The sequence below is a fragment of the Marmota flaviventris genome, chromosome 1, assembly GCF_047511675.1.
Source record: "Marmota flaviventris isolate mMarFla1 chromosome 1, mMarFla1.hap1, whole genome shotgun sequence".
Lineage (NCBI taxonomy): Eukaryota > Metazoa > Chordata > Mammalia > Rodentia > Sciuridae > Marmota > Marmota flaviventris.
The window spans coordinates 112,862,319-112,872,957 of NC_092498.1; the positions used below are offsets into that span (position 1 = coordinate 112,862,319).

General features: G+C 37.9%; 1 long non-coding RNA gene across 1 annotated transcript in view; it reads right to left on the reverse strand.

The window, feature by feature from the left end:
• The window catches only part of LOC114082154 (uncharacterized), a 54,795-nt gene extending 44,890 nt beyond the window's left edge, over positions 1–9,905 (reverse strand). The window contains exon 1 of the long non-coding RNA XR_011706728.1: positions 9,814–9,905. This is a non-coding gene — a long non-coding RNA (uncharacterized lncRNA). The remainder of the gene's footprint in view (positions 1–9,813) is intronic.
• Positions 9,906–10,639: the final 734 nt, after the last annotated feature.

The window sequence follows — 10,639 nt, forward strand, 5'->3', positions numbered from 1 at the left end:
ATCCCAACTGCCCATAAAGAAATGAAAAAAAAATGAACTTCATCAGAAAAAAAATGCACATGAAAAATCACAATGAGAGAACACTATAGACTTATCAAAAAAGACTTAAAATCAGAAAATATTAAATGTTGACAAGGATGTGAAACAAAACAATTAAATATTGGTCGTGGGAGTGTAAATGGGTATGACCACTGTGCAAAACTACTTGGAAGTATTATATAACTCTAAATATCCCACTCATAAGTATACACCCATATATGTTTGTTCACTGAATGATTTGTATCTGAATGTTCATAATAACATCATTTGTAAAAGCTCCAAACTGCAAACTAATCAAATACTCAACAGTAGAATACATAAACAAATCATAGTATATTCCACCAGTGGAATGCTAGAGGGCAATGAGCATGAATGATCAACTATTATATTTAACAACATAAGTGACTTACACATAATGCTGGGCAAAAGGAACCAGATACTAGTTAATACTGAAGTATGATTTCGTTTACATAAAATTCAAAAGCAGTGCTATGCTGTGTGCATACACAAATATGAAACAAAACCCACCATTATGTACTACTATGATGCACCATTTCCTTTTTAGGAAATAAAATTAATTGTAAGAAAATATACAAAAGCAAGTGAAACTAATCTATGCTATTAGAAGCCATGATAGTGGTTTCTCTTGATGGGAAAAGGGAATAGTTACTAGACAGGAGCATGAGGGCATTTTGAGTATAGTTCTGTTTCTTGATTCAGCTTCAGGTTTTGTGGTAAGAGCTCTCCCTAAACAAAGAGGAAACTATGTGAGGCACTTAGTAGCTATGTGCTCATGTGTTCCCAGAACAAAAAGAAGGTGACATGGCACATTCAGTGCACATACACAACTCTGTCATAACTCTGCCATAACTCTGCCACAACTCTGTTATGCACAACACTGTCACAAAGTAATACTTAGCAAATACAAAAGCAATAGAGATAAATACCTTATATTCATAATGGAATGAAATTAGAAATCAATGATGAGATTAAAAAAATAGAAACCATTCTTAACATCTGGAGATTAAATAGTATACTTTTCAATGATGACTGGATAGCAGAAGAAATCAGGGGAGAAATAAAAAAATATTTAGAGGTAAATGAGAATAATGGTACAACATATCAAAATCTCTGGGACTATGAAGTTGGTTCTAAGAGGAAAGTTCATAGCATTGAGCTCATTAAAAGAGTAGAAAGATATCAAATAAATAATCTACCATTACCTCTCAAGTCCCTAGAAAAAGAAGAGGAAACCAACATCAAAATCAGTAGAAGAGGACAGGGGCAGTGGTGCATACCTGTAATCCCATGAAAATCTATATCACATTACCATAAAATCATTTAATAATATATAATGCCATAGTGATGTTTGACTCTTCAGATGTCAAGTTAAGTGATCTTGGGTAAGTTACTGTACTTCTCTAGTTTCTTCCTTACGTTTACTTTGAGGCGAAATTGAAATAACATAAAAACTCTTAGCACAGTGCCTGGCATATACCTACATGCTGAGTAAATATTGGCTTCTATAATTATTATTGTTGTTTTTAGTACTAAATAACAAAACCATATAGACTTAAAATTTATTGGGAAACGTAGCTCATGCAGTCCAAACAACAAAAATTTGGTTGTATCAAAAGGCTAATTTGTTAATTTACACTGAGAAAGATAACTGTCAAGCTGATTAGTATTCATAAATCAGCAGAGCATTTTCCTCCCAGGAAAAAAAACACACTTAGGAAACCAAATGAGATCAGGGTCTACTTAGAGACTGCACTGAAATCAAGCCAGAAAAACGACTATACTCTCTCTCTCTCTCTCTTTCCTATTTCTCCTTCAACTTCAATATTTCCTATCTCTGCTATAATTTAATATTCCTAGGAAAATTGTTTTACTTACTATCCTGAACAATCCCTCTGACTTCCCTTCAGCTATATAATAAAGCATACATTCCTTAGGGCAGCTGTGAGGATCATATTAATCTGTTCCCAAAGTTGCTATCCAATTTCATTCCCACCTTCTGTCCAACATAAGCTCTCCATTTCAGTAAAGATAGGTTCTTTGTTATTCTCTGAAATATGCCTTGCTTATTCTTATTTCATGCTAACCATAGGCTGTTTTCCTCATAAAATTGTCTCTCCAGAGTCTTTTTATCATTTAAGAGCCAGCTTAAGTCCTACCTCCTTCATAAGGAATAGACAATTAATTCCAGTCTATACTGAATTTCCAAATCTCTGTGAGTTAAATTGCCTTGCTCTTTTTCACAAATATGTAAATATAGGCATATTGACTTAACTCTCCTATAGAACTTATTTCCCTAACCAAATTATTAATTTCTGGAAGATGAAGTAGTTGGGGTTTGGGTTAGTTTGGGTATATGCTTAGAAAATAACACAGTGTTACATATAATACTGAATCTCAATGAATAAAGAAATGATTCATTAATGAAGTTCCTAATCCAGCAAGGTTACCTGGCCCTGGCATGTGCCCTATTACAGTTTGCATCTTAAATGTCCCCCAAAGGCCCATATGTAGCAGGCTTGGTTGCCAGCCTATGGCACTATTGGGAAAGGATAGAAAATTTAGGAAGTCAGGAGAAGTTAAGTCATTGAGCTGATCATTGAGCATATGCCCTTTCTTTTTTTTAACATTATTTAGTGTTTCAAATGTTTTTAATGTATGAATTATAACAAAGGAAAAAGAATTTTCAAAACCTTTAGTCATTAAGTACTGAATTTTCTCAAGTTTCCTATCAAAGACATTCATTTTTTGCCCGCTTTCATATACATATTTTTAATTTATTCTAATTTGTTATATATGACAGCAGAATGCATCTAGAGCACAATTTTTCATATCTCTGGTTGTACACAACGTAGTCACACCATTCATGTCTTCATACATGTACTTAGAGTAATGATATCCCTCACATCCCACTGCCTTTCCTATCATCATATCCTCTCCCTTCCCCTCCCTCCCCTTTGCCCTATTTAGAGTTTGTCTATTCTTCCCATGCTCCCCCCACATTCCCATTATGAATCAGCATCCTTATATCAGAGAAAATATTTGGCATTTGGGTTTCCTTCCTTTCTTTTTGTTTGCTTCTTGGCCACCATGATGTGAGCAGCTTTGTCCCATCATCTACTCCCAGCAATGATGTTCTGTCTCAACAAAGGCCCCAAAACAATGGAGCAAACCAACCATGAACTGAAACCCTGAGCCAAAATAAATCCTTTTAAGTTGTTTACCTCAGGTGTTTTGTCACAGTGATTGAATACTGACCAACATACTCCCCCAGGCTCCAAACATTCAAGTTTCTGTTAGTGCTCTCTCTACACTATAACTTTATCACCATGTGCAGCACAAGATTCCTAATTGCTTCAGGAAGTAAATGTCTAACAAAAAAAATCATTATCTCCAAATGTCCCTTTGTGATTTCTTTTACTCTACAAGATAGAAATATATCAATATGAAATAAATACCCAGTAAGTAACTTTGTAACCTATTTTAATTTCCTAGATATCCTCAGTCCTTTAGGCAGATAAAAATCTCCCAGAATACTAATACCAATTAACTGATAAAAAGATAAAAATCCTGCCCCCCCAAAAAAAAAGACACAAAGATTTGAAAGTGACTCATTAAATGGTCATTTATTTTCTTTTAATTCTAAACAAATACATTATATGGTAGGTGTATTCTGATGGAATGAGAGAGCTGAGCAGAAGCCATTTGTATGACTGTTTCAGTTTTCTTTCAACAATTGTAAGCTGTTAAAAATTAAGTAGAGAGGCTGGAGTTGTGGCTCAGCAATAAAGTGCTCACCTCGCATGAGTGAGGTCCTGGGTTTGATCCTCAGCACCACATAAAAATAAGTGAATAAAATAAAGGTATTGTGTCCAATTACCAATAAAAATAAATATTAAAAAAAATTAAGTAGAGGCACTAGGTTCAATCCTCACCACCACATAAAAATAAACAAATAAAATAAAGGCATTCTGTCCATCTACAACTACAAAAAAAAAGATTTAAATTAAATAGATAGCTTGCATAACAGTACTTTCTATCTTTATGTGGCCCAAAGATAGAAATGAAAATTTCTAAAAACAAAAAACTAAAATCAAGGACAGTTATATAAACAATTTCCCAAGTTGTTCATTAGGCAGAAATAAACCAGCTCAAATTTGAAAAGACAAAGGAAAAATGAATACTAAAATGTCCTATCTGCTCTTATTTAAACTATAAAATAAATTTGAACTAGAAAAATTTTATTGTGAATTTTCCAGTGGAGAACTAGATAAGTAAATAAGTTTAAGAAACATTTTAATTTCCAAAACCAATTTTCTATAAATTTAGCATAAGGCGTGTGGATTAATTTTATCAACTGCCTGATGCAAATTATGTGATTTTTTTTTCATTCATACATTTGGAGGAGAAAATATAAATCACACAAAAATTTAAAAATATATATCTTATTCACCTTTTTTATTCCCTCAGAGTATAAAAGTGCTCTGCGTATACCAGGGGTTTAGAAGCACCTCTTGAACTAACTTCATATGTAATTTTTTTGCAAATTTTAAACTCAAAAGTTGACATGTACACTTGATACCCTTTAGGATGACTATCCAATGGGTAAGGATAAGTGTTAGTGAGGATGTGGAAGAAATTAAAACCCTAATCCACTTTGATGGAACTGTAAAATGGTCCAGCCATTAGGGAACATGGTATGGCAATTCCTCAAAACTTTAAACAGAATTATAAAACCCAGAAATTCCCCTTCTAGGTATGCAGATTTAAAAAATGATTTAAAGTGGGAACTCAGGTATTTTTAGAATAATACTCACAGCAGCATTATTTGTAAGAGTCAAAAGATGGAAACAAGCCAGACTTAAGATATGATATGGCTCAGTGGTTAAGCATCCCTGGGTTCAATTCTAGTACTACCCCTCCCCCCCAAAAAAAAAGTGGAAACAATCCAAATCCAAATGTCTATCAGTAAATGAATGAATCAGTAGTTGTGGTGGTATGGGCCAGCAGTCCTAGCTACTCAGGAGACTGAGGCAGAGGTTTACTTCAGCCCAGGAAAACAATGAGAACTTGTCTCAAAAACAAAACAACAGTTGGGCACACTGGTCCACACCTGTACTCCCAGCGACCTGGGAGGCTGAGATAGGAGGATCACATTTTAAGGCCAGCTTCAGCAACTTAGGCTCTAAGCAACTGAGTGAGACCCTGTCCCAAATAAAAAATAAAAATAAAAACAGCTGGGGGTATGGTTCAGTGGCAAATTGTCCGTGAGTTAAATCCCTAGTAACCAAGCAACAAATTGTAGATAAGTATATAAACAAAAGGTGGTATATATGGGAAATACTATTCAATCTTTAGAAAGAAGTGAAATTCTGATACATGCCACAATGTAAATGTACCTTGAAAACTTTATGCTAAGTGAAAAAAGCCAGAATCAACAGGACAAATACTAAATGATTTCATGGACAAGGTAACCATAGCAGGCAAATTCATAAAGATATAATGCAGAATAGGGGTTACCAGGAGTGCAAAGAATGGGAAATTTAATGGGTAGAGTTTCTTTTGAATGGAGGTGATTTAAGGGGAAAATAGGTTTGGAAATGCATAGTGGTGACAGTTACACAATATAGTGAAGGTTCTTTGTGCCACTAAATTGTACACTTGAGCACAGGTGAGGTGTGTTTTGTGTATAGTGTTCCAAACTTAAAAAAAAAAAAGTTAATAAATATTTAGTTTTCACCTTTTTGCTTCTACAAAACCTAAATTAGAGCTTTCCTTTTCAAAGGCCTTAATTTAATTTCCTTTGGGGTATCTTTTCAATGTTTTATGGAATTGTGATGAAAATATTTGTAAAATAACACATTTGAAGCAATTTCATTCTGGATCATCCAGGATAGGCCATTCCCTGTTGCATTATCAGTTAATTCAAGATTCTAGAAGATTTTTGCCAGTAAGAGGGCAGAATTATTTCAGGGCACTGCCACAAGGTGGTGATAGAGATTATAAACAGGTAATATTTAATTTCTTTCAAATTACTTCTTCAGAGCAGCACTAGGGGACACTCTATGACAATTTCTTTTCTTTTCTTTTTTTTTTTTTAAGACAGAATGCCTTTATTTTATTTGTTAATTTTTATATGGTGTTGAAGATCGAACCCAGAGAGTCAACACAACTGTTGACTCTTAAATTTCAAGAATTAAAATTCTTGAGGAGCAGGGGAGAATAGCAATAAGACTTTCAGATCTAGTTGCTTGGTTTAATCATGACCCCCTACTGGGGTAGTTATTCGTTTTAGAGACAATAAATAAAAGGAATAATGACTTTTAAATGGCTTTCTATACTGGTGGAGTCTTTTTTTATTTCTCTATGATCATAAGATATTCTGATGGCATGTCTAGAGAATTGAGCCCTGAAAATAGTATCAACCAACTAGAACACAAGCACTACTACACCTATATTTTTTTAGAGTGTATGGACAGCCTGGATTAAAATGATATTATCACTGAAAATCCTGAGACATCCAGAGCACTTGCTTGTGAGAAAAGATTCCAGTTAGGCTCTTTTAGTACAGGGTAAACTCATTAAGAATTGCTATCTATGAGTAAAATTAAATTGTATACACAGAAATGTATGGATGCAGAGAAAAATAACAGAAGTACAATCTAATAGAAGAGACTTTGGATTTAAGGGATCTGGGTTCAAATTCTGCCTCAACTAGATAGCAGTTGTGTGATTCTAGCTAAATTACTTAATATCTCTGGGACTAGGTTTCCTTTTTGCAAAATGGAGACAATAGATACAACTTTCCATGGCTCTTATGTGAGTATCTGTTTATCAGAAGAGGTAGCATAGCATAGCAGTTAAGCACTTGTACTATTCTGGAGCCAGACTGCCTAAAATCCCATCTTGATCTGAAGTTTACTCACCATATGACCTTGCCCAATTTGTGTGCCTCAATTTTCTCATTTAAAAAATAGAGATAATAACAGTACTTACTTCCACAGGGCTATTTCAAGGATCAAATTAGTCATTATTTGTAAAAACACTTGTACATTCTCTGATACATATTTCATTATATGTAACAAATCATGTTTGCTTTAAGAAATTTGTGTTCAATCTTCTGATTTTCCTCTAGCATTCCAGTTGTTCTAACTGTGCAGTGCAAATTTTTTCCCTGCCCATTTTCCACTGTCATCTTTATGTTCCTCCAGGTCTGTTCTAGGAGCTCTTCTTTTTTTACTTCTAAACACACTCCCTGGATGAACAAATATACTCTAATTTTCAATTACACTTTCTATTCTAACAATTTTTGTATGTATATCCCCAGACCAGGTTGTTCTTCTTGTCAATTGCTAGCCAGTAACTCTACCAGTCTATTAGATAATTCTAATTGATGTACTTAGCACATGCAAATGTGAGTTCTTTTTCCTAAAAATCTACATCTGTTCTCTGGCTAAGTGAAAGACATCAGCAGATACCAAGCCTAAAATACCTGACTGAACTCTGATCCCCTCCTTATTCCTCTGTCCAGTCTCCTTAATATTTCTCAAATGGGTTCACTTCTCATTTTATCCATGTTGTTGTCATTTCAGCTTTAGATCAGACCAAACAAAACAAAAAGAGATTTTACAACTATGGACTTTAAGAATATAACTCTTTCAAATGTCTTTTGCTTATGTATTTGTTTGTATACTGGATCCACAAACATCTGAAACTTCACAGGGCAACTATATCATTCACTCATTTGATATGTTGTCTCTGTGACAAAGATTAATGATCTTCTTGAGAGTTGAGATTTCTGTGTTCCTTTGGGGAAAAACTGACTCGAGGCTTAGCTCTTGACCTACATATCAAATACTCTTGTTTTAAATGATGGCACAATTACTATTTTACCCTTTCTATGAATGAATCCAAAAGAAAGATTAACCAGCTATTGTTTTGTTAATTGAGACCTAAACCATCTTTTTTTTTTTTTTCCATTCCAAGTGAAGTAAAACCCAGAATTTTTTAGGTTCGTCCTCCAAAAGTCATACTTGATACAATAAGGGTTTCTTTTTTAAATTTTTTTTTGTGTAGTTGAACACAATACCTTTATTTTATTTATTTATTTTTATGTGGTGCTGAGGATCGAACCTAGTGCCTTGCACGTGCTAGGCGAGCACTCTCCCGCTGAGCCACAACCCCAGCCTCTTCTTTTTTTTTAATACTATGAATTTCTACATGTTTTCACATAATTTCCCAATCCATAGTTTTTACAGGAAAATCCCCTATTAACTGAACGATAACCAACAGATGAATTCTGAATTTTAACTAGATGATCTTCTTTACACATATATGATATGAAGGATAGCTTTGCCCAAAGAGAGTGCACGTCAGGAGAAATGAATTGAAAAGATTCATAAAGCTGAAAGGGGACAGAGATTTCCTCTTAATATTAATTCAACCCCTTCATTTTAAAGAAGGGGAAAATGAACTTAGTGAAGAAAGGACAGTCTTTTCAACAAACAGTGGTAGAACAAGAGGATGTCCCAAGCAGAAAGTGTAGTGGGAGGAGAAATAAAAAGAGGAAAGAAACAAACCTAACCCTAAAGCTCATACCATGTACAAAAATTAATTCAAAATGGACCATGGATTTAAATGTAAAACACAAAAGCCAGAAGAAAAAGAAAGTGAAGGTCAGCAAGAAAACTTTGCCAAAGTTCACTCAGTGATGTAGACCTGTTAGAGAGCTGGCTTCAATAAATTATTATTCAGCAGTTTAACAAATTCCATTTGACCCTAATAATTCTGCTACTCCGTGCTCATTCAGAGTAAATGGTTTCCACCATATTAACTGGGTATTTGGTCATGCTCTTTTGGTCTTGGAAATATCTGTTTCATGCTACTTCAATTACTCATTCAACATTCACTAGGCAACTGCGATGTGCCAGGCATCCTGCAGGATTAGGGCAGACACAGTTCCTACCTCAAGGGACCTAGAGTCAATGGGGGAGAGAGTGGATTATCATCCTAATGAGATTTTAAACCCCTTCAGGGGCCACAACCAAGCCTTTTCTTCCTTTCCGCCAGGTGGGCACAGCCAGTCAAGCGCTCTGCATACCTGACACATTTTGGTGATTGGCCAGTATTAAGTTCTAGGACACTGGCCGCCCTGGCCTGTTTGGAGGACTGAAGTCTACAAAGATAAAAAGGCAAATCCTCCATAAGGCGAAAGAGGAGCCAGGCCATCCCGGGGAGACTGGGGGCCACCTGGCTCATCTCTTGGTCTGCACCAGGCAGTGATTACAGGGGGACCTGCCAATGGCGGAGAGAACCTGGGCAGGTCGAGGAAGACCCCTAAAGCTCCACAGGCGCCTCCTCCCAGGGCACAGCCCGCGGCTGCCTGGTGGCTAATGATGGCTGCGGGGCCCTCACCCAGGCCCGTCCCTGCAGCGCCTCAGAAGTGAATCTTAAAGCTACTAGAGGGCAGGATGCGGGTGTCTCACCGCATTTCTATTTCCTTCTTCAGCTCCTTTTCGTAAAGTGTGGAATTTTCTAGTGGAAAGTCGTGGGGGGTGGTCGCCTCCCCTCTGCCGCCTCCTTCGGTGGGTTTTTCTGCTTCCCCTCAGAATATGTTGGACCCTCGCGAAAAACTTTTAAATCAAACTTAAAAGTCTCAAGTAAGAAGAAAAATAAAACAAAATTTAACAGGAAAAACTTGTGACTAACAACGCCCAAGCGCCTTTTCTGCAGAGACCTGGGCCCTGGACAGCTCACCTCAGCCAGTCGACGCCTCGCTCTCATCCCGACTCCGCGTCCTTTTCCAAACCGACCCCCTCAGGCTCTTGAATAATCAGCCCGGCTTTCCCGGGCGGGGCGATCCTTCCTCATGAATAACGTATTTTCTCTCCGCGGCTTTCCGGAGCGGAAGGCGGAGCTCAACCTCATGAATATGCAAAGAAGGGGTGAGTGGCAGATAACGCCCCCTTCAAGGCGGGACCCCTCACAGCCCGCTGGGCTCTGGCTTCCACTCCGGAGTCCTCCAGCAACCAGCGCCGGTTTCTCCCGCCCTTCTGAGAGCTCGCGCCCGCTCCCAGGCTGGAGGGACCCGCACCGAGCTCGCGCTGCCTCGGGAGTCTGGGGCGCGATCAGGGACCGCACCAAGTTCAAGGCGCCTCGAAGCTTGCGTCCTGGGCCGTCCCACCTGGGCAACCTGTAGGATGAGGACAGCCTCCTGGGGCTTCCTGAGGCGGTGCCTACCCTCCAAGGTGAGGCGCTGGGCTGGGCTGGTGAGGTCCCAGAGGACTTTGGGGCTATAGGAGGGGTGGCTGGGCTGGGAGTCCCAGAGAGACCCGAGGACAGGGCAGGGCGGTGCGGGCCGGACAGGCTTGTACCGGGAGGGACCTGAGGTCCCACAGAAGGACGGGTTCGGGATCCAATGGGCAGAGCTCCTCAGTCTTCCAGGGCATCTCGCACCTCTTCCCCGCGAGTGACCCAGTATGTATTCTTTTCAATATTAATGTGTAATTATGAAAATAAAACAAAATCTACATTGAGTCTCCTTACCCTGCCCCTGAACTCAGCCCCTTCTGCAGAGGTCACC